At 40.8% G+C, this 27,277-nt stretch overlaps 1 pseudogene; it reads right to left on the reverse strand.

Annotated features, from left to right (window-relative positions):
* Positions 1-249: 249 nt before the first annotated feature.
* Positions 250-27,047, reverse strand: LOC148525477 (formyl peptide receptor-related sequence 1-like; annotated as a pseudogene).
* Between the last annotated feature and the right edge of the window lie 230 nt (positions 27,048-27,277).

Here is a 27,277-nt window from a genome sequence, read left to right on the forward strand (position 1 = left end):
TAAAACACAATATATTTCCTATAGATTGTATGCTTGCGAGCAGGGCCTTCCTACCTATATATCTGTCTGTTATTACCCAGTTTTGTTCTTTTAATGTTTACAATTCTAAAGCGCAATGGAATATGCTGCGCTATATAACAAACTGTTAATAAATAATAATAAATAAATAAATTTCCCATGTGAACCACAGTGCGCAAATATCATACTTTTGAGAATATAAAAAGAAATATTTGGGGATTTATTTCCACACTAATTTGTACCTGTGAATGTGGAACATAGAAGTGAGATCAATGTCTGTTAAACATTCCTATTAGATACAACTGCATTCAAATTATCTCTTTCTTTTGAAGACTGATTAGAAATCTCATTTAGAGCACATTCCAGCCTGGATGGTATGGAATGCATTAAACACTCTTTAAAGTCTTGGCCTACGAAGACATAGAGGATGGGATTAATGCAACTGTTAAAGTAAGCCATTCAGACACAAATTACATATACTGTATTATCTATATAATAATATCTGTCAGACAGTGATATTAATGGCCAGGTGTAATACGGAAACCAACAGATAAAGAAACATGTCACAACTGCATGATAATCCTGTACGGTCACTAAGACTTATTCTGTCTTTTGACTTTTGCAAGTCTGAAAAATATTAGACAATAACACACTCGAATGATTGTGAAAGGGATCACAAACATTGTAACTAATCTGGTGATTCTCATATTCATAATGTCAGAGGGATTCTCTCCTTTTAGCTTACACTCTGAAATATCTGAATCTACACTGTTATGAATCACATGAGGAACACTTAAGATCAGGCTCAAACCCCAAGTTATTTCTGAAATGCTGCGGGCATATTTTGGGGTTCTATGAATCTTAGACCAAAATGGCCACATTATAGATATACAGTGATCAATACTCATGGCGGTCAAAAAATTGATACTAGCGCACATGGTTATATACAGGATACCAGTACTGACTGCACATAATTTATAGGAAACAGCTTAAAAATACAAAGCCCAGTCTGCAAAACATCATCTTTCATGGACAAACATCATCTTCTATGGACTTTTGTTCAGGAATATTGATTTGTCCATGAAAGTTGACGTTTTGCCTCTTTCTGAGACCCGATTTTTGGAGGGAAAAATCCGAACTCGGCGTGCAAAATCGAACCTATCCGAGCCTGCACATCCCTAATTTAAAGTGAAAAAGTACCAGGTACAAATATCCCTATTTCCCATCACTTGCATGTAACCTATTATTTTACCCAACACTTTAGCTAAACAGTGCTCCCAAATTTTAACATTCCTTCATACCTGAGGGGGCTGCCGCTGCTGCTGGCCAGGGTCCCGGCAACTGCACAATGAACCTGGCAGGTGTCGGGACCACTCATGTGCATGAGTGGTGGTAGCACAGTGCATGCACACGCCTCTACCAGATTCTTGGGGCTACACTGGTTGCAGCCCCAAGAAGTCCTGTAGGGCTGCCTGAAAGGCAGAGCAGCAGCTTCCACTGGAAGCCACTCTCTGCTGATCGCAGCCCAGACTGGCAATGCCAGGGGTAGGAGACTCCCCATGGGGCTGCCTGTCTTCAGCATGACTGGCAGGTTGCCCTTCCAATAGGAAGCCACCTCCAGTCAAAGTGAAGCCAGTGCAGTCACGGACTGAAGTGAAGCGTCGCAGCCCCTAGGTAAAATCCTCCACTGATTAACATGCTTCAAAGTACATGTTGCAGGAATTGTAAGAAATGGGCCATAGAAATTAGATTTTTTCAAATTTTAATCAGGAAAGGACGTTGTAGAATAAGCATAGATCAGAATAAAAATAAAAGCAAATTAATACCAAAATGATTAATGATAGGATTGGTTACATTGGATCAACTGTTACTACCACTTTGCAGTATAGGAACAGTTTATTTCCATCTATTATTGTTAGAATGAACCTGAATAGGGATTTTAACTAATATGACTATTCCATGCGGTAATGCTTATGTGGTTTACCTGGTTTTGTAATTCCATTGTTCTTTTACAATGACAATAAAAGTATTTATCTTACAACGTAGATCTAACTGTGCTACTGCTAAATGGATGTTATATTCATGGCTGTAACTAGCAATGGGTGCCGCCACTCACCATCGCTGCCTCACGGCTTTTGCTTCTGGCTAGGAGGGTGCCTGGAATGGCACAGTTCAGTTAGGTTCACTGATACCATGCTGTCCACAGCTGTCCTCCTTTGTATGCCTCCAAACAGGCTCCCTGCAGAATATGCAAAGGCTCTGCATGTCGTCTGGACTCTTTGGGCTCTGCTGCACTTCCCAGTGCTGGTAGCCCCTCCCCTTCTTCATGACATAATGCGCTTAGGAGACAGGGCAGCAAAGAGTGTTTCAGAGCCCTGCTACACCACTCATTATATTATTACCCAAATGTATTCTTCAAATCTATTGGTAACTCCTAACAGTTCTTGAAAGAGTGTTTAAATGGCAACCTGTAATTGGGTCTCTATAGGTAGTGTTAAGGTGAAACTAAAGCCAGACTGTCTTTCTGGCACTTCTGGAAATGCTAGAAGGGTTGATGGCCTGACCACCTGAAGTCCTGGCCAAATAGCTCTGCCTCCAGGTGCTCTGCTTAGCCGGCATGCTAAGGATGGTGGTGCTATGTGGGCAATTTTCCCATTATTTGCAGCATGTCCCCATTATGTGTATACTCCCTGTGATTAGGCTCGGACTAGGCCACCGGGGATACTATTTTTCCAAGCGGGCCCCACAGCCAGTTCAGTGTATGTCCAGCATTGCATATATTGTATCTGAGCAGGGTATGTGGCTGGTGGTGATGATCATCAGTGTTGGAAAATGGCCACACTACTGCTGTCTAGATAGATGTTTCATCCCCCATCTCTCTCCGAAGCTCCGTCCCTTTTCTCCATCAAACCCCGTCCCTTTCTCCACTATACCATAACCCTGCACTTCTCCTCCCCTAGTCACCTCCCCTAGTGCCTGTTTCATTCTGCTTCCTCTCCTCTCCCTGGCCTCCCCAGGCCCAGCTGTCTATGTCTGTGAGTCTCTCCTCTCCTTCAGCTCTGCAGTCAGTGTGCTGGGACCAGTCAGTCCTCTACACAGTGAGGTAAGTATATGGGGAGTGGTGGGCGTGGAGGTATTAATGCAATGTCAGGGTGGAGAGGATTAATGGTATTGTTTTCTGGGGTGAGTATATTAATATTAAAAGGGATGGAAGTGTATTAATTCTATAGTGGGCATAGTATTGTTCAGAAGGGTGTATTGAAGTTATGGTGGGGGTACAGTAATGCTTTGTTGGACCTGATGTAATAATGTGTTTGTTTTTCATAAAAATATTTGCACACATTTACGTTTACATACACACACATGGCCATGATGACAATGGGAATGGGCAAGTATAGCAGAGAGACATGGGTCAGGGAGTGGTGAGCTATTGTTGCTCACTGGCACTGGCATTAGGGACATATTCTGCTAAGAGGGAATTCCTACTTAATGAAAGCATCCAGATATGAGCACAGCCATGACCATTTTACCAGTGCCCAGTGTGTGCTGAGCATGCGCACGTGCCATGATGACATGTACAGTGTGTGAGGTCATTGTGCCCATTGATTGGTGAAAGCAGCACCTCACTCCTCCTGGAAGACCCTGGCTCTCTGTAGCATTGTCAATGTCGCAACATTTTCTTAAAGAAAGGTTGCATTATTCAGCTGTTAAGGCGGCATGTGTTTTTGGTCCTCCACCTATGTGCGCCAAGTTTGAGAAAGGAATAGTCACCCCCTCTTCTGTTCAGTTAGGCTAGGAGGAAGCACTAAAGGCAGATACACACTAGACGATATGCTCCATGAGCGATATCGGCAGTATTTCCCCTTGAACTCTGGCGCTCGACCGAACATACACACTCATACCTCCTAAGTTTTGAAGCCTGCCAGGAGGGACAACCGCACAACAATTGGGGGCATATTTTATCAAGAATGGGCATGGCCTCATGGGAAATGTTGTGCCTGCAAGTAATCCCCCCTTTTTTGTCTTGCTGGGGGCTTGCCCCCTGAGCTGCTAGACAGGACCTTAGTCTCTAACATAGCTGGCACTGTAGATATGGATGACGCGTCCAGATATGCTAATGCCAGAAGCCATCACTCCTCCTGCTAGATTACTTTTCCGAGCTGTGTTGTTCAATGCTGTGTTGACCCATTGGGGTCACACAGCCAGCCACGGCAGATGAGAGGAAGAAGCCAGGAAATATCCGTCGGCCGACGGAGATCCTGGTTTCTTCCCTCCCCTCCAATGGCAGCGACACACCTCCATTTTGTACAATGGAGGCCTTCGTCACCTCCTCCCCACCCACAAATGGCAGCAGACTGTCAATTACTGACAGTCTGCTGCCAGTCTCCGTGCGGGATCGCAGACCCATTGTGCACATGCGCAGTATGGGTCAGGCACCTGTGCAGATTCACAATCATCAGGAATCTGCATTGAGCATGCACTGCTGAATGAGGACCTAGGTACATAGGATTAGTGTTTTGGTACAGCTCAGATGCATAGCCCATGGCACACTAAATGGGGCAACAGTATTCATTATGATTTGAGAATAGATGATTGTGGATACAACTGTATCTTCGTTTTTGTGTATTGTATGGTGCAGTGGGTCTTGAGAACATAGAAACCAGTACAACATACAAAGTAGATGGTCACATCCTTTCAGTGGGCCCCTACCACTACATTTCCCTGGTGGGCCTTTCATGTCTCAGTCTGACACTGCCTGTGATATTTGGCCCATGTGCCTGGTCACAAAGAATGCTGGGACCAATTTTTGGCCACTCTCTGTCCCTGGGTAAAACATTCAATGTAATGATTATGCAGACCATTATAAAAAAAAAAAAAATCAATGAAAAGTAACATATAATTTCTGGATGCATCAGATATACATGTTATTTTTTTTAAAGAAATCTCCATAACAAAACAACAGCACAACGTATGTAGAGAATCAACATCTACACCCAGCCCAAGCCACAATCTGTGTATTACCCTAACCACATAAAGTGTTTATATTTTAAGACATTTGTAAAATTATTTGTTGATGGCATAGAGAAAATAAAACTTGGTAAAATTTGGAAATCACTTAGAGAATAGAACAGGTGTGTACTAGCGCACTGAGGGTCTCATTCAGACCCGCTCTCAAGCACCTGAGCGCTCGCAAGTGGGTCGATGTTTGGCTGTGTGCGCAGCGGCCGCACTGTGTGTACGCAAGCCCTGGAGAGAGAGAGAAATTCTCTCACTCCAGGCTCACTACAAAAGGGGTGACTGTTGATGTTGATTGACAGCTCGCCCCGTTTTCTAGGCATCGCGGGGGGGTGGTTTCACAAACAGAGGCGTTCCCAAGCGAGCGCTTGCCATTTGTGGGCGGCCTCACTGACATCACCAGTGATGTCAGTGGGAGAGCTTCTGGCTATATTAGAGCTGAAAGCTCTCTGGGGCTTGTGGCAGACGAGACTCTACCACAAGGGTCTCATCGCAAGCCCTGATGGTCACGATAGTCTTGACCATCGTGACCATCATCCTGGTCACTCGTTACGGCTGTGGATGGTAACCCACAGCCTAGCGAGCGGCCAGGAGGCCGGATCATTTCTTAGATGCGGCTGCCCTCATTCAGAGCGAGCGCTCGCATTTTGCGAGCAGCTCTGAATGAGGTACTGAGATGGAAGGGAGTGGTGAGAAGAAGCGACCTGCTGTATGAGATAGCTGACTCTATCCCTACGTCATAAACAGAAAAAATGGGTATACTGCGCTAAGCTGATATTATTATGTGTTCTGAACAGAACACATATTAATATCAGCTGAGCGCAGTATACCCATTTTTTTGGAAATCACTTACCCTCACTAGACAAGGAACAGAAGTCTTAAAACAGTGTAGGGCCCTGGCGTATCTGATGCAGTGTGTGTCGTACATCTGGGAATCTGAGTCAAGGACGTTTACACTGCACACCCTGCACTCATTCATTATACTGTACTTACTTTGCAGTCAAAATTCTGAGAAAATTGCACTGGTGCATGTGCAGTTGAGAAATCAGGGGAAAAAAAATCACTGGTGTAATTTTCCCAGAGACAGGCACATGTGCAGTAGGCTCTAGCACCATGCCAAAGTGTTCACTGCACTTACAAAAGTATGTGGGATTGGGCCTGCACAGAGCTTGCACACTGAGAGCCTGATTCAGACATGGTCGCAACCAGGTCGATGTTTGCCCACTGGGCATGTGCACGACGAAGCCGGCTCCATCGCGCGCATGCGCAAGACCCAGCTAGCGACAGGTGCTCCATCACTCTGGGTTTCGCTCCAAAGCGGGCGAGCTGTTTATGGTGATTGACAGCTCGCCCCGTTTGGTAGGTGGGCAGGTGGGGGGCTGGCCAAACGGAGGCATTCCCAAGGGAACACCTGCCATTTGAGGGCGGCCCCTCTGACATCACCATTGATGTCAGTGGGAGAGCTTCCAGCTCTATTAGAGCCAGAAGCTCTCTGGAGCTTGCCGCCAGGAGAACCTACCACAAGGGTCTCGTCACAAGCCCGATGGTCACGATGGTCTTGACCATTGTGACCATCAACCTGGCTGCTCGCAATAGCTGTGGGTGGTCACCCACAGCTATGCGAGTGGCCAGGAGGCTGAACAAAAAAAAAAAACGCCCTGATTCAGAGCGAGCGCTCGTTCAGAGCGTCCGTCTCTGAATCAAGCCCTGACTCCCTTAGTTTATAAAATGCCCCTGGTGGAATTAAATCCATTAAATTGTTTTAAATCCAGCAGACAAAGTGGACAGGAAGTCCAATAAACAGATTAAACAGATCTGACTATTCACTGGAAGCATCCAAATTCCACCAGTGATCACATAAAACACAATTGAAACAAACACAGTCTCCTTTCTGTCTAGCTTTCCATGTGGCAATTGGAGATTGGTCTGAGAATCAGTAAGACAGACAGACTCTGGAGAAGAGCATGTCTTTTTACCACAAACTACATATCCAACATGGCCGCTCGCTGTTTCTGAAGCAATAAAACTGTTTGCCATGAAGTAACTTCTGCCAGCTAAATGCATACATTTACATCAGTGACGTACAGTATAGTGAATGATAACTATGTATCAATCATGTAATTATAAGTGTAGATCACTCATAATGGAAATTCTTAAGTGTCTCTCCCTGTGATCCAACTATTTATTATACCTGGGTCAAATATTTTCCATCTTTTTGCCACATTAGAATCCACTCCAGACTGTAAATAGTAAAGCATATGCTGTTTGGTTTTCCTGAAAACTGTACACACCCAAACTTAGGGGTTGTAAGCAGAATAGAGTCCCATCTTGCCTCACTTTTGTGGTTCCGAGTAGAACCGAGTCTTGGCTTAGATCTGCTATAAATTCAGAACTTGGATTTAAAAACTGAATCTAGGGTTTTGGATGGTATGTAGATATGTGACAATCTCCATGGCAGAATACCAGCTAGGGATTCATGATAGGTGTCGAGATACCGACGCCTATCATAATCCCGACGGCGGAATCCAGGATGACATGGCCCTGAACTAAGTAAGTCCTGGGTGCCTGTCCTCTTAGCTGCAGGGGGGAGGGTTAGGTTTAGGGCACCCCGGGTGGACTTAGGGTTAGGCACCCCCGGGGAGGGTTAGGGATAGGCTAGGGGAAGGGGGGTTAGGGTTAGGTGCCACCAGGGGGGGAGGTTAGAAATAGGCAGGCCCTCTGGAGGGTTAGGTTTAGGGTGTGGGAGGGGAGGTTAGGTTTAGGCACCCCTTGGGGGGAGGTTAGGGTAAGGCACCCCTAAGGGAGGGTTAGCATTAGGGGGGAGAGGGGAGGGTTAGGTTACTTACCTGCTGCTGTCAGGATTTCCTCCTTCCGGGCATTTGCTGTTGGGATTTGAACCACCGGCATTTCAATCCCATTCCACAAGTGTATGTAAACAGGTCCAAATTACATGATTTTAGCTGTTTTGATCAATTTTAAAGAAATAAAAAAAAACAGAAAATAACCAAAAAACTTGAGGGTGGACTTGTCAAAACCAAAACAGGGGGTCTGCGCACATCTTTAGTAAATAGGTCATATAAATTCTTTAATATATCTTGCTTTATACTTTTCTCTGCAATATGTATGTGCAATTTCTTCAGAGGACGTTGGGGGATGATTTGCAATTCAGATTTGGACTTAAGATGACCATTTTGATTTCAAATTCAATTTAAAATTGCAAATTCAATTTTTTGTTCCATCATGCATGTCATGTATTTATAAACAACATTCATTTAGTATATGTATAATTAATTCATTATAAAACTTGCAATGAATCATTGTAATTTTCATAAAGCAAGTTATGTACCTGCAAGCACATATTTGGCATGTCTATAAAATAGAATAATGAAATTATTATTTGCAAGTTCATATTTAATAAAAATGTTACCTTTTTTTATTAAAATAAAATCCTTATTACATTGGTAGATAAACTATATTTTAGTTTATATAAATTTTAATGTATAAATTTAATTCATCAGAGTTGGTGTTTTATTAAGAGTTTGGTTGAGCCCTTCATTAAAGTTCACAAACTTGGACACAATTTTGGGATGTCAATGACAGACAGACTCATGATCTTTTCCAAGTAAAGCTGGTGGAATATTTTGAAAGTTGCGCACAAATGTTGAATTGTGGCAGTTGGACAATTCAAAATTTATATAGTCTTTACTGTTTGAGGATTTATCATAATAAAATTGCCAAGGGCAACATGCAGGATCAGATAGGATCAATTCAAACACAAGGTGACTCTTTCTAATATTTAGTTGTTTTGATGTGTAAAGTGTTTTGTTAATAGGTTACATTTTGTATTGCTCTTAGAAAAAAACAAATACAACATAAGTAGAGTCAAAGTTTAACTGAACCAATTCATGTTTATGAATTGATTTCCCCACTATTAAGGCAGACATGATATGTATCTATACTTTTTTATTTTTTACATTTATGTTTCTGTATGCTTCTCCTGACTTAATTATAATATTAAATATATGTATGTAAATTGTTAATGTTAATGGATACTACTATTATCTATTTAAATAATTATAAAACAGTACTATGAAAAACTCTTGATTTGCACTTTAATGCAACTGCTGTCCTGCTCATGCATCTAATCTCACCATCCCATGTACAGTTGGGTGCCTTCAAACACTGTTGTCTTGGCTATTACTGTAGATCTATATATTGGGAGGGAGCTATGGGGGTGCAGCTGATATGGAATATGGAGGAGGGGGGTTACAAAAGAGTAATATACTTACTGAACGTTATAATCCTTTTTCCCATCAAATAAGGTGTGATTTGAATCAGGAATCTTCATGTTGTTTTTTCCCCTACAAACACATGAACACATATATAGTAAGCATTATGAAATGTGTAAATATGCATAAAAAATAAAAGATAAATTCTATACTGTATATCTATGTGACATATATGATAAAAGGTAAATTTCCCATATGAATATGCTACATCAAACGCATATCACTGACTCCAAAAGTGATTACCTGTTCAGTCTAAGTGAGCTGCCTCAACTCAGGTGTATTTCCAGATGTACTGTATTGTAAAGACCCCCTATAAGTCATTGTCTTTGTATAATTCCCACTAATATACAAATCCTTTAATCAGTGACTATTAAAGGCAATGGGCAAGATTTAGTACTGAACAGAATTTTAAAGCTGCATGCAAGCAGCTTTCAAATTCTGTCCTTGCAGATATGGTAATGTAGCATTACTTATCCAAGCTGCTTTGTACAAGGCAGCATCGGATACTCTGCGGGGACATCGACAAGCTAAGTGACTAATGGGATCACATTGCAGATGAGAGACAGAGGCCAGGAAATCTCTGTCAGCCGACAGAGATCCTGGCTTTTTCCCTCCCCTTAAACAGTGGTATCATACCTCCATTTTGGTAAATGAAGGCTGTGAACACCCACTCCCACCCACAGATGGCAGCAGACTGTCAATCACTGACAGTCTAATGCCAATCTGCATGCAAACAAGCAGGACCCATACTGCACATGCATAGTATAGGTCGGGTGCCTGTGCAGATTCCTGAACATCAGGAATCTGTGGTCAGCAGTGCACTAGGGCCAATGTCTGTATATTCTATGTGAGATGACAGCTCTCACTTTGAATAAGTGCAGGTGGGTGATTGTCACACTACCTATTTATTGCTTAATGCATCTGATATTACATCTGGTAAGTACACTGTAATGGTTCTCTTTTCAATCAACATACATTGTATATATAGGCTGGAATTTGTACTATTATGATCTGTAATAAAAATTAACAATGTAATGCACTTACTATAGGATAAAAATGACATGGAAAGTTTACAATCTCAAAATATATGATCAAAAATATTAGTACATATGAGAGCGATGTGGTAACACAAGAGATAATTGAAACGGTGTAATAAGACAGAGGAAATGATTAAGATTTTGCAAACCACGGCATAGTTAACAGAGGACCAAACATGCATTTAATATATTTTATGTTATAAAATTGCATTTAAATGCATCTAAAATAAATTTCACACTAACAAAAATGTAGAGATGTGCAGGATCGGTTCCCAGGGAACCAACAACAACTGAATTTAGGGGTTCCGAATCTAACCGAGTCCAAGTTCGCAATCAATTTGGGGTACCAAGTCAAACGGAGTCCAGGTTCGGTTCTCCCCACCGTTCGGAACTCAGATTTTAAAACAGAACTCAGGTTTTGGATTGTATGTCAACAGGTCAAAATTATATAATTTTAATGTTTTTTAATTTACTTAAAAAAAATACAGATCCAAAGCCAAAATCAAAATACAAAGATGAATCTAGGTCCAAACCAAAACATGGGGGTTGGCACACATCTCTACAAAAATCCCTAAAGCTTCTGGGGATTAGCAGCCCTCTCTCCACCTGCCATACCAATCAACTTTCCATTCACCCACTTATATTCTCACTTTAATCACTGTAAATATTTTGCTTACTGTGTCCTGCTTGCCTCTATAGAGCACTGCTGTACATTATCTGAAGTCAGAGTAACAGTATTATCCCTAGGGAAGTTGTAGCTAGTGCTGTAGGGTCTGAATAAGTTTCTCTTTAGAAATGACTATATGTTGTGTCCTACCATCCCCCAGTGGACATTAAATTAGACCCCAGCATGATCATGGGCAGTCACTTTGATGTCTATCTCTTCTCCAGCCAATACAAATTTGAGTTCCAGGTCTGTCTACTTATCCTGCCAATGACATCTGTTTTGATTTGAAATATTTTTATTTATAGAACTGACTCACTATAGAGACATAATATTCAATCATTTAATTCTTAGCCACAAAACATTTCCCAGCCCCTCTGTCCTGGCCCCTTTATATTTTGACTCCCCTTATCTACTATACAGATACTGTATGTCCTTATACACTGCGGCTCAGGTGACGACAAATAGCCCCTCTCTCTGTGGCAGGCTCTGTGTGACTTTGCCACAGTGAGCATATTTTTTGCTGAAGATGTTTATTTTATTCTTACTGATAAAACAACTAGAGATGAGAATACTGCATGGCTACCATACACTGCCCACTGGTGCATACAGTACTTTACATCTGTGCATGACTGGGTTTGAAGCTGTGTGAAAATGATTCTGATATGGCATCCACAGTTGTGACTGTAACATCACAGCCTTGTATAGATGGTGCCCTGTGAGCAGCTTTTCACTCTAAGATGCGACTAAGATGCAAAATTTAAAAGAATGTTTCGGTACACTTTTCATCTTAGATTGTCTCTATCTCAATGGATGTCTTGTGCCACATGGTGCAAAGATGCTAGGTCTAAAAGGCACATCTGTACAACATAAATGTTATTATTTTGTATTTGGTCCTGGTTATGGAAAGCATTTTACATGTATGTTAATTTTAGCACTTCACAGCAAGCTTGCACAGTGGTTAGTAATGTTGCCTTTGTTCATTCTTTGATTTGTTTCCAACCAAGGCTCTATATGTGTGGCATGTTAATGCTTTACTGGTATTTGCTTCTGTTTCCATCAGGCACTATAATTTTTTCCCACAAAAATTTTTAAAACATACTGATAGGTTAAATGGCTTCTGACAAAATATAAGATAGTGTGCTATGTGTGTGTGTGCTTACACTAATGGAGCAGGGACTGATGTGTATGGTTACTTAGATCAGCAACAAAACACACCCAAGGTGGCTGCCTCACCCTCTACAAATATGCAAAGTGCTTTGAGTCCTATTGGGTAAAAAACTTCTATACAAATAAGGGCTTTTTATTGTTAAGGTGTTGCAAAAATCATTCTTTTTATTTCTAAACACTATTCATTTTGAGAAAACAATGTTGGTTTATTTATAACACCAGATGCTCAGTAATTTATGGATTTGACAATACTTTTCTGAAAGTTTCACAATTGCATTTTTTGCTTACTAATAAAAAATTATTATAGCTTATGTAGTTATAGGGAGATTATGGCAATGAAAGATTCTCCAACTAACACTCCTTGTGGTTTTGGAGAACACTTTTAGGGCTAGAGTGACCATTCTCTCCTGTAGTAAAGGGTTAATTTACAGTATATAGTACAACAGTGATTTTATGGAGGTTCCAGTAATTGGGCACCAAATAATGTACAGTACATTACAACTGGACCTCATGGAACCAAACACTACACAAAGCCTTGGATAGCTACTTAGACCCGTAATATATCTGAGCATTTTGCACAACTCTTTTCTAAGACCTACAATCAAACAATGTCCCATTTTTGACCATATTCTGTATTATCCATAAGTTCAAGTTATAGTAGGACGCAAACTTCAAAATCTGTATATGTACCATATCATTCAAGCAACAACTGATATTGATATCACAAATTATTAGAATTACCTGCTTGTCAGTATTACCTATTAGAAATATTAGAAATGTCTGGGTATTTTAGCAATAGTGCCTTAATTTGCAGAGTTCATTTACTTTTTAACAACAGACAAAGAAACAAGAGTTATCCAATAGTGAAGCACATGAACACCACCAAAATAAATACAAATTCTAAACTCTAGTTCATATACATTAAATTTAGTAGTATACCAGGAAAAAAAACAGAATATACATACTGTAGTAGATTAATAAAAAAGGAGATCTCAGCTGTTCAAAAGAGAAATGCAATCAATAGCCTCCAACTTTATTCATTTTGAATTTTAAATTTTTCCTTTTCAATCATTAAACTTTTTCTAAAATTTAATATTTTTTTTCAAACATGTACACATTATCCTCATAATTTTAAATACAAAAAATAAAGATTATAATTGTGATTTTCATGTTAAAAGCAATTGGATATCCAATGTTTTTCCTTGTCTACAGTTGAGAACATCAGTGTAGTTATCAGTGGTAGTACCCTATAAAATTTAGAAGATCAATAATCAATGGTAAGTAATGTATATAATATAATATTTACAAAAAGAAAAATCCATTATGTGAACAAACAGAAAAGTATAGATGTGGAAAGTGTCTATGTTAACTTATTTTTTTTTTATATTTGGCCAGTGATCGCAAAAGATTTATTTACACATATTTAAAAAAATGTATTCCGCTATCTGGATACTTTATATAATATATTTAATAGCTCAATACAAAAACTATTTGTCAACAACTATTTGTCAACAACTGATAACTGTACTTTGCTGTCCAATTTGAAGCAGTTTGTTATAGATTATGTAGATGGCTGTCATATTATATAATACAGGTTGAGTCTCCCATATCCAAAATGCTTGGGACTAGGGGTATTTTGGATAACGGAATATTCCGGATTTTGGAATAATTGCATACCATAATGAAATACCTTGGGAATAGGACCCAAATATACACACAGAATGCATTTATGTCTTATACACACTGCCTGCAGGTAATTTTATACAATATATTCAATAATTTTGTGGCTCAAACAAAGTTTGTGTACAGAAATAAAATTCACATATGTTTCATATGCACACTATACACACAGCCTGAAGGTAATTTGTATACAATATTTTTAATAATTTGTGCCTTAGACAAAGTTTGTGTACAGTGAACCATCAAAAATCAAAGGTTTCATTATCTCAGTCGTGCCAAAAAAATTCAGTATTTCGGAATATTCGTATTTCTGAATATTTGGATATGGGAGACTCAACCTGTACAGAATTTTTGTAGCAATAATACATACTTAATTTTGATAGTTTCCTGTGTAATCTTCCTTTATTTATCATCTTTTATTGGCAGTTCTACAATTTCTGTTTCAAATTGTGTCATTGTTGAAATATATGCAATTTCTGTTTTAGAAAATAGCTGTTAGAGCACTGCAAAAACTGAAGTGAAAAGAAAAACAAATACAGAGAAATGTGTTTACTTACAGTTATGTAGAAACACTAAGTAATTGCTGGCTTATTAATTTTCATTATTAATAATAATAATAATAATAATAATAATAATAATATTGAATCAGAAATTTCCAGTATTACAAGGCGTTTGCAAGCTTCTGTTCTCTTATTAATTCCAGATGTATTGTGGCTTTAATGTTCATGATCTTGCTTTATATCAGCATCCTCTTTCAGGACTCATGCTCTCTATATTGTTAATGATAATGGCTTAATTAGCCAAATAGACCAGATAGTAGAGAGAAATGTTTACATCACTCCAGTATTAATGTTGTTTGTTTGTATAAAGTAATTAAAAGTGAATAATTTAATAAAATTGGACCAAATTCTCCATATCAAGACAACAATTAAAATAAGACATGTGACTTTAAAAATCTACTGTAGAATTGCAGAAAAGTATTAAATTAATATATAATCTACTAAAATAAGGTAAAGGGTTAGATAATTTTTACTTAAACAGTAAATTACAAAACAGAAAAGTCACCTATTTAAGACTAATTTATATAAAATTGAATTATCTGCAGTTGATTTAGATATTTGCAACATTTGAAGTGTTTGTCTTTATTACAAATACAGTATTGTGCATGTAAAGCTTTTTATTTAATTGTATAGAGCTCACCTAAAATGAGTTTCTATCATACTTGCCTACTTTTGTAAAAGCATTTCAGGGTATTAAAACAATACCTATGAGTACAGCATTAAAGTGGACGTGTAGTGCTACTTCTGAGAGGTGTGTCATAAAATGGATTTACATCCAAATGTTAACGAGCCCAAAGCAGTAAAGCTGCATACACACGTAAAGATTTTCTGTCCAACCAACCAACTAGTTGATTGGTTGGAATGAAAATCTGGTAACGTATGAAAGCAAATGACAATCAGCAATTTGCACCCGAATGCTGGAAAATGGACAAAAACTGTTGTTTGAACAAATTGTTTAAATCAAACATTTATCAAACTTGTCTGAACGACCATTTTCATCTGTTTTCTGGCATTTAGGAGCAAATTGCTGATCATCAGTTACTCCCATACATTACCAGATTTTCATTCCAACCAATCAACTTGTTGGAAGGTTGGACAGAAAATCTTTACATGTGTATGCAGCTTTAGTGAGATCTACATGTTGATGAAAACACACTAATACTTTTCAGAAAATGCATGTAGTCATAAAGATCATTGTGCCGTATAACCAATGCTGGGAATTTATACTAATGATCCCAATTGAAAGTATATATCTGTTTTTTTATATAAAAGCTCCATAATGGGGGTAAGGTGCAATCAGGGAGATTGCTAGACTTTTCAGGGAGACAGGGAGATTGCTACTATGTCAGGGAGTCTCCTTGACAATGAGGGAGAGTTGGCAAGTATGGCTTCTATGCCAACAGATGATAACTGATGATCACACAATCAGAGTTGGTGCAAAATAAGTCCATTTGCAGCTGAAAAATTACCATGCACTCTTTACAATGAAAGCAATGCCCCTTAGATCTTCCACCTATTTATCCCAATTGCTGTCTATTTTTGCAGTACCCACCCATCAGCTTACAGTACACAAAAAATATCTTCTTCACAAATATGGGCAGGTATTTCAGCAAATGTAAAATTTGTTTGGCATATATCTGAGTGCACTTGCATTAATCAAACTTTGCTTAAAGAACAAATCCAATTTTTTGCTGTGGTTTGGCCTTTTTTGTGAATTTTATTTACCTCCAGAGTTTCTGACAGTTTAGCAGAACTGCCTTACAGAAATAAAACATACATAGTAACAGGAACAATGATGTCACAGCTTTTTGACCTGTATTAGATCATGTTAGGGTACTCTTTTAAATATATGAAGGGAGTTTCCATGGTCGGTATTGAAGTGTGGATCATTTGTCCACTCGCCTCTTGAGGATTGACCACAAGTTCTCAATGGAACTAAGGTCTGTGGAGTTTCCTAGCCAAGGACCTAAAATGTTGATGTTTTGTTCCTCATACCACTTAGTTATCACTTTTGCCTTATGGCAAGGTGCTCCATCATGCTGGAAAAGGCAGTGTTCTTGCATGATTGGGAGAAGTTGCTCTTGGAGAATGTTTTGGTACCATTCTTTATTCATGGCTGTTTTCTTAGGCAAAATTGTGAGTGAGCCCACTCCCTTGGCTGAGAAGCAACCCCACACATGAATGGTCTCAGGATGCTTTAATGTTGGCATGAAACAGGACTGATAGTAGCACTCACCTATCCTTCTCCGGACAAGCATTTTTCCAGATGCCCCAAACAAACTGAAAGGGGATTCATCAGAGAAAATAACTTTACCCCAGTCCTTAGCAGTCCAATCCCTGTACCTTTTGCAGAAAAGCAGTCTGTCCCTGATGTTTTTCCTGGAGATAAGTGGCCTCTTTGCTGCCCTTCTTAATACCAAGCCATCCTCCAAAAGTATTTGCCTTACTGTGCATGCAGATGTACTCACACCTGCCTGATGCAATTCCTTAGCAATCTCTGCACTGGTGGTGCCCTGATCCCACAGCTGAATCAACTTTAGTAGACAATCCTGGTGCTTGCTGGACATTCTTGGGCACCCTGAACATCTCTCCTTGAAGTTCTTGATGATCCGATAAATGGTTGATTTAGGTGCATTCTTACTAGCAGCAATATCCTTGCCTGTGAAGTCCTTTTTGTGCAAAGCAATGATGACTGCACATGTTTCTTTGCATGGTTAACAGAGGAAGAACAATTATTTCAAGCACCACTCTCCTTTTAAAGCTTCCAGTCTGTTATTCTAACTCAGTCAGCATGAAAGAGTGATCTCCAGCCTTGTCCTCGTCAACACTCTCACCTGTGTTAATGAGGGAATCACTGACATGTCAGCTAGTCCTTTTGTGGCAGGGATGAAATGCAGTGGAAATTTTGTTTTTGGGATGAAGTTCATTGTCATGGCAAAGAGGGTTTTTGCAATTAATTGCAATTCATTTGATCACTCTTCATGACATTCTGGAGTTTATGCATATTGCCATCATAACAACTGAAGCAGCAAACTTTTTGAAAACCAATACTTGTGTCATTCACAAAACTTTTGGCCATGGCAGTAGAGTGCATTGAGAGGCACAGATATATTGACACTGTGAGAACAGGTCATTGTGTACAATGAGAGGAACAGATGTGTTCAAACTGTGGAAATAGAGCATAGCTTGCAATAGGATACACAGAATATATTGCAATAACCCTGGAGCCCAAAACAGACAGCAAATGTAACAGAGGGCCTGATTCACTACCAATCACAACTGCGATTACACACAGAATTGCTAATTGTTGCAATTTGCGCATGCATTTGCATCGCAGTGCGTGTGTGAACTAGCCACTGTGATTGGGACTGCGATCACAGAGACTTTGCAGAGTGATTGACAGAGAGTATAGTTTGGGGCTGGTGATGGGGGGAGTCAGCAAAATGCAGGTGTGCCAGGGCATTTGAAAGCTGTTGCAGGGGTGTGCATAAATAGCCACTGTGATGCCATACGCCGCTCGAGCTACAACAGCGTGCAATAAGTTTAGCAATTTCTGAGTAAGGTTTGACCTTGTGCAAGTGTGTGTGAGGCTCCGATGTTACTCAATGTTACCGATGCTGTCACAGACTTGCTAAGTATTACTGATGTGAGTTAGTGAGAGTGGATTTCTTTATGTTTTGCTAAGACTGCATTGCAATTGCAGATTTTAGCATAACTTCACAGTTAGACTGCGTGCATAATAGCAGCCGCAATCTTTATTGAATCAGGCTCAGAGTACACAAACACACATAAATGCAAACAGGTGTAATTGGCACAACCTGGAACTGAATATAAGACCCCCACCAGACTTCACCAAGGCTTTTTGGAGCACCAGCAAAGAAACTTAGGGCCTGTTTCAGACCCGTTTGCGAGCGCTGAGAGCTCGCAAGCGGGTCGATGTTGCCCAAGTGTGAATGCGCACGACGGAGGCGGCTCCGTCGTGCGCATGCGCAATACCTGAATAACGACTGTCCAAGCCATCATGGGAACACCTACCGTCTGGGGCCGGCCCCACTGACATTACTAGTGATGTCAGTGGGAGTGCTTTTGGCTCTGATAGAGCCAAAAGCACTCCAGGACTTGTGGCAGATGAGACCCTACCACAAGGGTCTCGTCGCAAACCCGATGGTCGTGATAGTCTTGACCATCGCGACCATCACTTTGGCCGCTCGCTATAGCTGTGGGTGGTCACCCACAGCTATGCAAGCGGCCAGGAGGCCGCTCCAAAAAGTAAGAGGGACTGCCCTGATTCAGAGCGAGCGCTCTGTCAGAGCGTCTGGCTCTGAATCAGGGCCTTAATTCCATTTTGGCTCAAGCAGAAATTAGTAGGAATAAGTGCTTTATAAAGTCTATATACAGTACATGTGAGGTTTCTTACACCCAATTGACTTAGGGGGAAATTGATCAAATCTTGGAGGGAGATAAAGTGGAGAGAGATAATGTACCAACCAATCAACTTCTAAAGCTGGCCATACAGTATACCAACTTTTATCCAACCATCCAACTAGTTGGCTGGTCATAATGAAAATCTGGTAAGGTATGGGAGCAAATGATAATCAGCAATTTGCTCCCAAATGCTGGAAAACAGACAAACATGATCATTCAGACAAGCTGGTTGGTTTTGCCAAAATGCTGTGAATGGTTTTGTTTTTAGATTTTTTCCAAAAATTGAAAAAAAAACTAAAATCACATAATTTTGGCCCTTTTTATTCCTAGAGTATTATTAACCTCAATATCATAATAATAATTTCCAGTCATTTCTACTCAATTTTGATTACCTCATGGCTCACAATATTGTTCACCAATACAGGCCAAAGACTGGCTGGAAAAACTAAGAAACAGAGCAGTGGCACAAACAAACGGCAGTTATTTTGGTTTCAAAATGTTTTGCAAATTAGTAATGTGATCAATCAGCCTTTTTGTCGAGCAGTTCCCTAAAATCTCCTCAATCATAAAAACAGCAGTCCGTACCTGCGGGTTGGATAAAGTGCAGGTTACAGTGTAGGTTTAATAGAGTACAGGTTGGTCACAGTGTGGTTTGGATACAGTGTGGGTTGGACAGAGGGCCTGATTCAGATCTGGTCGCTAGATGCGTACACTCGCACAGAGAATATGCAAATATGGCCAAGTGATGGTATGGAAAACGATCGCTCGGCAAGGAATTATTATTATTATTATTATCCTTTATTTATATGGCACCACAAGGGTTCCGCAGCGCCTTACAATGTACATAAACAAATGAGCACACAAGAAAACAGTTATTAACAGTACAAACAATGCAGGACAGATACATGATTAATACATTGCTGCATAACACTTAGATAAGCAGCATGGTGTCAGCAACCAAGGGTGTGGTACTGTTGTATATTAAAGTATAATCAAGTGAAGGAGAAGCGCATGAGGGAAGAGGGCCCTGCTCGTGAGAGCTTACATTCTAAGGGGAGGGGGCAGACAGACAGGGGTGACACAGATGGGCTGGATGCAAGGGTGACAGTATTATAACATTTATGTAAAGGTTAGTTTAAACTTAAAAGGAAAGGACACTGAGTTGATCCAAATTTCACCAAGCCTCAAGATTTAGGGCCACAACCAAGGTCCATTAGAGGGGTCAATTTTCTGCGTCGCTCGGTATGGCATAGTTGGGGTGGATAAGCAGATTGCATGAGGAGGTCAGGGTGGATGTGAGCAGCATTGGGAATCCAGGAATAAGCACGCCCACCATGTCTTGGCGAGCGATCGCTTTGTGTATGTAGATGCCCATTAGCGTGTATTTAGACACCCACTAGCAGACGTCATATCCCGGAACTGTATGAAGGCATCGGTACATCGGGTAACATCGGGAGGGACTGCAGCGCTTGCGTTTGCCTGCACCCTACCACAAGCACTGCGAGCAGTTCAGTGTAAAAACCACCCAAGTGACGTGTTTATGATGCTGCCTGTTAATTATGCACACCTCTAAAATGGCGTTGTAACACTCAGACATGCATGCGTTTGCATCTTTACTCCCCCATTTATAGTGCCAGCCCATGTAACCACCCTCAAATGGCTTCATCTGTCACTCACTCTGCTGGGCTGTCTAAGCGCAATGAGCAAATGATTCCTGATTGCTAGCACTGGTTTGCACACGCGCACTGCAACTTATACGCATGCGCAGTTTGCGAACCATCACTAGAAGCAAGCGAACGCATCCCTGCGACCGGGTCTGAATCAGGTCCAGAGTGTGTGTCGGATACAGTGCAGGTCAGATACAGTGCAGGTTGGATACAGTGTGCGTCGGATGTAGCTCAGGTCACATACAGTCCTGGTCATATACAGTGCAGAATACAGTTAGGGTTGGATACAGTGCAGGTTGCATGCAGTACAGGAAACAGTGTGGGCTGGATACAGTGCAGGTCACATACAATGTGGGTTGAATATAGTGCTGGTCTGAAACATGACTGGTCAAATACATTGCGGGTCGGCTACAGTGTAGGTCAGATACAGCGCTGGTCAGATACAGTGTGAGTTACAGTGCAGGTCAAATACAGTGCAGGTTGGATACAGTGTAGGTTGGATACAGCAATGGTGCATTTACTGTGAGAGAAAGTGCTGGCATTGTCATCAGTGTGCAGGTGCCGGCAGTGTCAGCAGTGCTTGGTTGGAGGCGGTGTCCTTAGTGCAGGAGTGCTGGTGGTATGGCAGTTAGTGGATGCTGACAATGTAGGCAGTACAGGGGTGGCGGTGCTGTCCTCAGTCTGGTAGTGCTGGCGGTATCGGCAGTGGAGGAGTACCAGCAGTGTTCTCAGTGCGGGGGTGCCAGCAGTGTCGGCAGTGCATGAGTGCCAGCAGTGTTCTGAGTGCAGATGTGCTGGATCTGTCAGCAATACAGGAGTGCCAGTGGTGTTGGCAGTACAGGGGTGCCGGAAAAGAGGCAAACAGGGAGATCTGAGTTGAGATCTGAGCGGATCAGATCACCTCGGATACCAAAAATTTGGGCTTGTTCAGATTTCAAGGAATCCGAACCGCCCATCTCTAGCGATTTTTAACCCCAATTTCCGGGCAATTATGGCCAGGGATCAAAACAATGTCTGATGAATTATATATAGTCTTGATAGAATAATTTCTAATGTTGTGAAATGCAGCAATACAAAATCTTCTTTATCACCACTTTTTGTAAAATAGATCCCCCCATTTGAGCAATTACATTTTTTTTCAACAATCCAAAACCTCAAAATTTTAATTTGGTTATGTCCCAATCAGGTGTGTCTTAATAGAGCAGGGGGCTGTGTGCACTCCCCTAGCAAGGCCCCCTCCTCTCTCCCCTGTGGCCGGCAGCCGACTGTCACGGCGAGCCAGCCACCGGAGCCTTAGAAGACTCAGGGCACTAGAGTGTGCCCGGAGTCTACTGTGCACAGTACACAGCCGGAAAAATGGCTGCCACGGCCATTTTCTGGTGTTCTGAGCTGCAATGACACCCGACACAGGACCACTGACAGGTAAGTTTAAAATAAGTGTAGAAAAAGAAAATAAAGTAGCTGCTTCAACCAAACCAGTGTGTGAATATAAAGCTGCTCACCAGACAGGGGTGGCTAGCCCCTAGGTGTACAGCTTATGGAGAAAAACAAAATTAACTGGGAGCGCTAAATATCACATAAATATTTAATAAACAATATATTCATAAACAATAATGAACAATATATAAAAAAAACGTACTGTGGCCACAGAACCTACATAAATATGCATGCAAGTAAAAATAAAAGATAAAAATAAATGAGTAAAAATTAATATAAAAAAATGCTTGTTTACGCTCAGTCAAGATTAGTAGGTTGGGCTACATAGGCTTCTAAATCTTTCAGCCTGTGGACAACGATAGTGCAGGTAACAGTTTCCAATAATATAATAAAATAAAAATTGAGACTTAGTAGCAAAGATGTAAACAAGGCAGCGTGCTTGAGAGTGTTTGCCCGGAACCGCCGATCCACATTAAAACACAAGCTTCATGTTAAGGAATATAAATAAATACCAGGCTGTTGATAGATCAACATGGATCTCCGGAGAGGCCTCTCCTATGTCCTGTGGCAGAGAAATCCTGGGTGTAAACCTTAACACATGGAACAGAAGCTCGTGATGTGACCTGGAATGAGTCATCAGCTGCTGGCAAGATCCACGTCTGAGTGAGGAATACTGCAATCATGTCGTGCAATATTTGCCGAGGCCAGTGAAAGAATCAGAGGATAAATTCAGGGGAGGATGCAATGCAAGTCCTGAGTGCACCAATGTGCGAGGGTAATGGAACTAAAGCGTTTCTCAGCCAAACAGTAACTGGCTGTTTCCTCAGTTTAAAATAAAATGGGTGCAGTGTGTGCGGTGTGGGGCCCCCCTGGACCCGGGGGCCCGTGTGTCCCGCACAAACTGCACCCATTATAGATACGCCACTGGTCCCAATATTACAATTTTACATTTTGGGATATTCCAACATTTCAAAATATTTAGTACCATATGTATTCTACTCTGCCATGCTCTCACTGTAGACAAATGAAAAAAAATTCACAATTTTGATATACTGTAGTTCAAAAATTGATAAACAAGTGCCACTGCCAGGGATGTGATACTATATTTCTGATATGTAGGCAAACATAACCAAATAACAGTGGGGAGAGATGGACTTTCTTTCTACTCCTCCTGATAAAACTCGCAGTTTATCCCTTGCTCCATTGTGTATCTCACCTTGTTTGGGGTGGACTGGGTTTCAGAGGAAATCTACTTGTGTTCAAGTGCTCCTATCCCTCTATGCAGCCCGTTATTCATTAACAAGTCAGGTGCATTGATCCTATAGGGTCCACCTTGGCTTTATAAATTCAATTCCAATTCAATGAATGATGCTATACATAGGCAGCCATTATACATTGAAAAATGAATACCTGGTGCCAATTTAACTTCCAGTGCAACCTTCTGTTTGCCTGCTGTTTCCACACAATGGAGGTACCCTAACCCCACATAAAAAATTATATGTTGCGAAAAAAGAAAAAATGGGAAGCGCTGGCAAACAGTAACATTTAATTTATTTTTCCTTTTAATATTAATTGATATATCACTTCTAAAATATCAGCTGACAAAATACTCCAATATTTATTAAAATGAAAATATACATACATGTTAGGACATGTGAATATTCATATAGAGCAGTACACTTCATACTAAGTAGAATTAATGTCCACCCACCTTAACCTAATGCACAAAATGTGTTTCAAAAAGGCTGTAACCTAAACCTATGTGATTATCTAAATGTTTATAAACATTAATAAAACATTCATATACCACTTCTATATGCCTTATAAAAAGTTTTTTTGCACATATATTTATTAAATATGTATTACATTTATTAGCACAATTTTTCATCTTTTGTCATTCTGCTATTAAACATATGATGACTGTAATCAAGGTCTCATCTCTTCAATGATTGTTAGATATGTACAGCAGAGACAATGATGTTAGCAGTGCAACAATTATCAGACATATATTATTAGCAGCAGTGATCCTAAACTGGTTTTGAGCCTCTTACTCCCCATCACTAATATGGATATACTGTACACCCCGTGATTGGAGACTGTGATTCAGCTGACTGAATACTCGATATGTAAGCAAACATTTTAGTTGACAGAATACCAATAATGTCCATAAGGAAACTATAAACAGTGATGTCTTAGACTCTCCCGGTAACTATGGTGATAGACCGGAAGTGTCGCTATGATACTTGGACTTGACAAGCACAGACAGTGTTTGGATTCCAGGTGGACGGTCACCATAATGATAGACTGGATACATGATGCTATGCTAATTGTATTTGGCAGGTACAGCTGGCGTCTCTATTACAAGATTGACAAGTGGAGGAGAGGAAACGTGTTTTAGTAGTTTGTTACGGATGACCTAGCACAGAAAAGGGTCTTGGAACTTGTAGTTGATTGATTTATAGTGGTCAGCTGTGCTAGATCTGTACCGATAGGTTGCACTGAGTATTTAGTGGTCTGTAAATGACCAGAGAGACCATTCTGATTTTATTGCACCTTAATAATGACCCTAGCAAAGGGTTGAAATGCGTTGGTGATTTGGACTTGGTGGATGGGAACTTTGGCCGGCTGCTGACCCAGGAATTATTAGCACATCATTGGATGACTGCTGATCTACTCTAATTCTTAACCAAGAGCTACAAATGTATAAAACTGTGGTTTGATGTGTCATTTTATTGATTTATGTGGAAGCGCTGGTGAACTGTGCTCATTGTTTTACTCATTGTATCAGTGGAGGAAAGGAGTAACCTCTTGTGACACTAACTGTTCTAGCAGCTGTATTCACTTTTGTGCACCTTAGTCCTTCACTATTGTTTTTATTAGACATGTCATATTACATTTGTTTATGTCTGTCCTATTCTGATTCAGACAGAACTTGTCTGGATCTGTCTTTATTTAAAATAGGGCATTCAGGGTGGGAACTGGGTGGTGACAGTGCGATCGCACATAACTGCTTTGATTATTGAGAGCTTATTGGGTACGGAGAAGGGAAGCTTGCTCCTGATGGCTCTCTTGTACATAGCACAGAGCTGGTGTAATCGCAAATACTAATGATGATGGTTGCACCAGTTTGCGTAATCTCAATGAGCGACACAGGTTTCCGCTTGCAGACACATGAACGCCTGCATTAGTCCTATGGATTTTCGTATTAGCATAAGGTAGTACAGTAAATCTGGGTTGGGTATGGGATCACGGCAGTCAGGATGCTGCCATTCAGAATACTGACAGCATCATCCTGACAGTCAGAATCCTGACACCATTAAGTAATTACCCTCACACTAACCCTTACCCCTAACCATAACCCTCCCTCCCTGGTGTCTAAACCTAACCCCACCTAGTGCCTAAATCTAACCTCTCCTCCCCAAACCTTAAGCCTAACCCTCCCCTTAACCCCTGATACTTACTTTTGAGATGACGGCGTGGGGATTCTGGAGCCTGGATCCTGATGCTGTCAGGATTCCGACCCTGGCATTTTGACCATCGACATCCCGCACACCAGGATGTTGACTACAGCCCAGTAAATCAGGGTTTCACGGCTGCCCGCACCTACAGACATTTTCCATGAGACTGAAAATCAGCCTCAACACCTACTGCATGAAAGCTATGCTAATCTGTGATTGTACAAAAATGTATATATGCAATTGCGTAAAAACATATTCATACTTGTTTATGGATTTCACCATTTTGCATATCTAGTAGTTTTAAAACATAAAATAAATTATTGTTTATCTTTACTAACAACAGCATATACTAAAATGTGCAGGATTAAATGGATTACACAGGCAGACTTTAGAAAATGTTTTTTTTTTTTTTTTTAAATACATCCTTAAAATAGTTTTACATATTGTTTTTAAACTGTACATAAAATAAAAAATTACTTTGAGGCTTTTAAAACTTTGGCACCCATGGCCAAAGTTTAGGGTGTTACTCTGTACCAGGCTGTGAGTGACCCAAGCACTAGGGGAGCAACAGCTAAGGCAGATGTTGGGGGCTCTGCTAATGGGGCTCAGGCTCAGAGAGGAGATTTCTAATTTCCACAGGACATAATTTAACATTTGGTTAATTAATTAAATGAAACAAAATACTAAACCAACTAATTTGTTACTCTGGCAGAGCATCCAAGCAACCAGGAGGTCAGACCAAGGGAGCACAAAGCTGTGGAGGAGGCCAGCCCACTGAGCCTCAATATAATGATAGGGAATAAATATAACATGACACTCTAGGTACTATGTACAGCTTTGATTATTGGACAAGAGGTATAACAGCCTATGGGTGGAGTATTTGGAGAGGAGTATCAGAGCCATAACTAGACTTTTTGATGCCCTGCACCAGACAGAGCATTGGTGACCCCCCCATTTTTTTAATTGGACTATAAGATAGTGCACCTGAAAAAGGGCCATAGATGAGATAGGGGAGGCCAGGACATGCTGGGGATAAAAGAAGAGGAAGTGAGAATGATAATAAACAGGAAAATTGACAGGCCCAAACAGCGCCACCTGCCCTGTGGTGCCCTGTGCCATGGCACTGGTCACAATACCCTGGTTATGCCCCTGAGGAGTATGTCTGGTGGACGGGGGAGAGCAGTATAGGTAGCAATTTTTACACCTGAGCATACGCTGACAGTATCTGAGTCTCTGCTGTCTGCACTTGCTCCATGTAACAGGGAAGACATTATGGACATTACATGACTATAGGAAGCAGCTGTATCATACAACAGAACAGATAGATTGCCCACATTACTAACTGAGTAATAGCTAAGATGTGTAGTACATGTCTCACCAACAGGGGTGACTACAAGATGGAAAGAGGTGGTGGTAGGAGGGGATGTCTGTGTTCTCTATTGCCCAGGGTGATAACATGCAGTGCCAGATTAATGTCCACATGGGCCTGGAGCTGAAATTCATGAAGGGCCTATTGCGTGCCGCTGCCACCCCGGGAGATTTATGGTTAGGCACTCCTAAGGGAGGGTTAGGGGGCGGGGACAGGGGAGGATAATAGTACTTACCTGCCTTAGTTGGGATATTCATCCTGTCGGGCATCCGCAGTCGGTATTTGAACTGGCTAAACAGCTGCCGGCATTTAAATACCATTCCGGGAACGAGATAGTGTGTGCAGAACACGCTATCTGACCATTGCAGGAGCATTTGAAGATGTTTATTGGCTAGCCCTCCTGCATATACACTAATTATTGGCCCGATCAATGTTTCAGTCCTCTCGAGGGTTCTTGGTAAAAGTCCACAGAGGACTGAAATGTTGA

Source organism: Taudactylus pleione, unplaced genomic scaffold, assembly GCF_031769625.1.
Source record: "Taudactylus pleione unplaced genomic scaffold, aTauple2 ptg000108l, whole genome shotgun sequence".
NCBI lineage: Eukaryota > Metazoa > Chordata > Amphibia > Anura > Myobatrachidae > Taudactylus > Taudactylus pleione.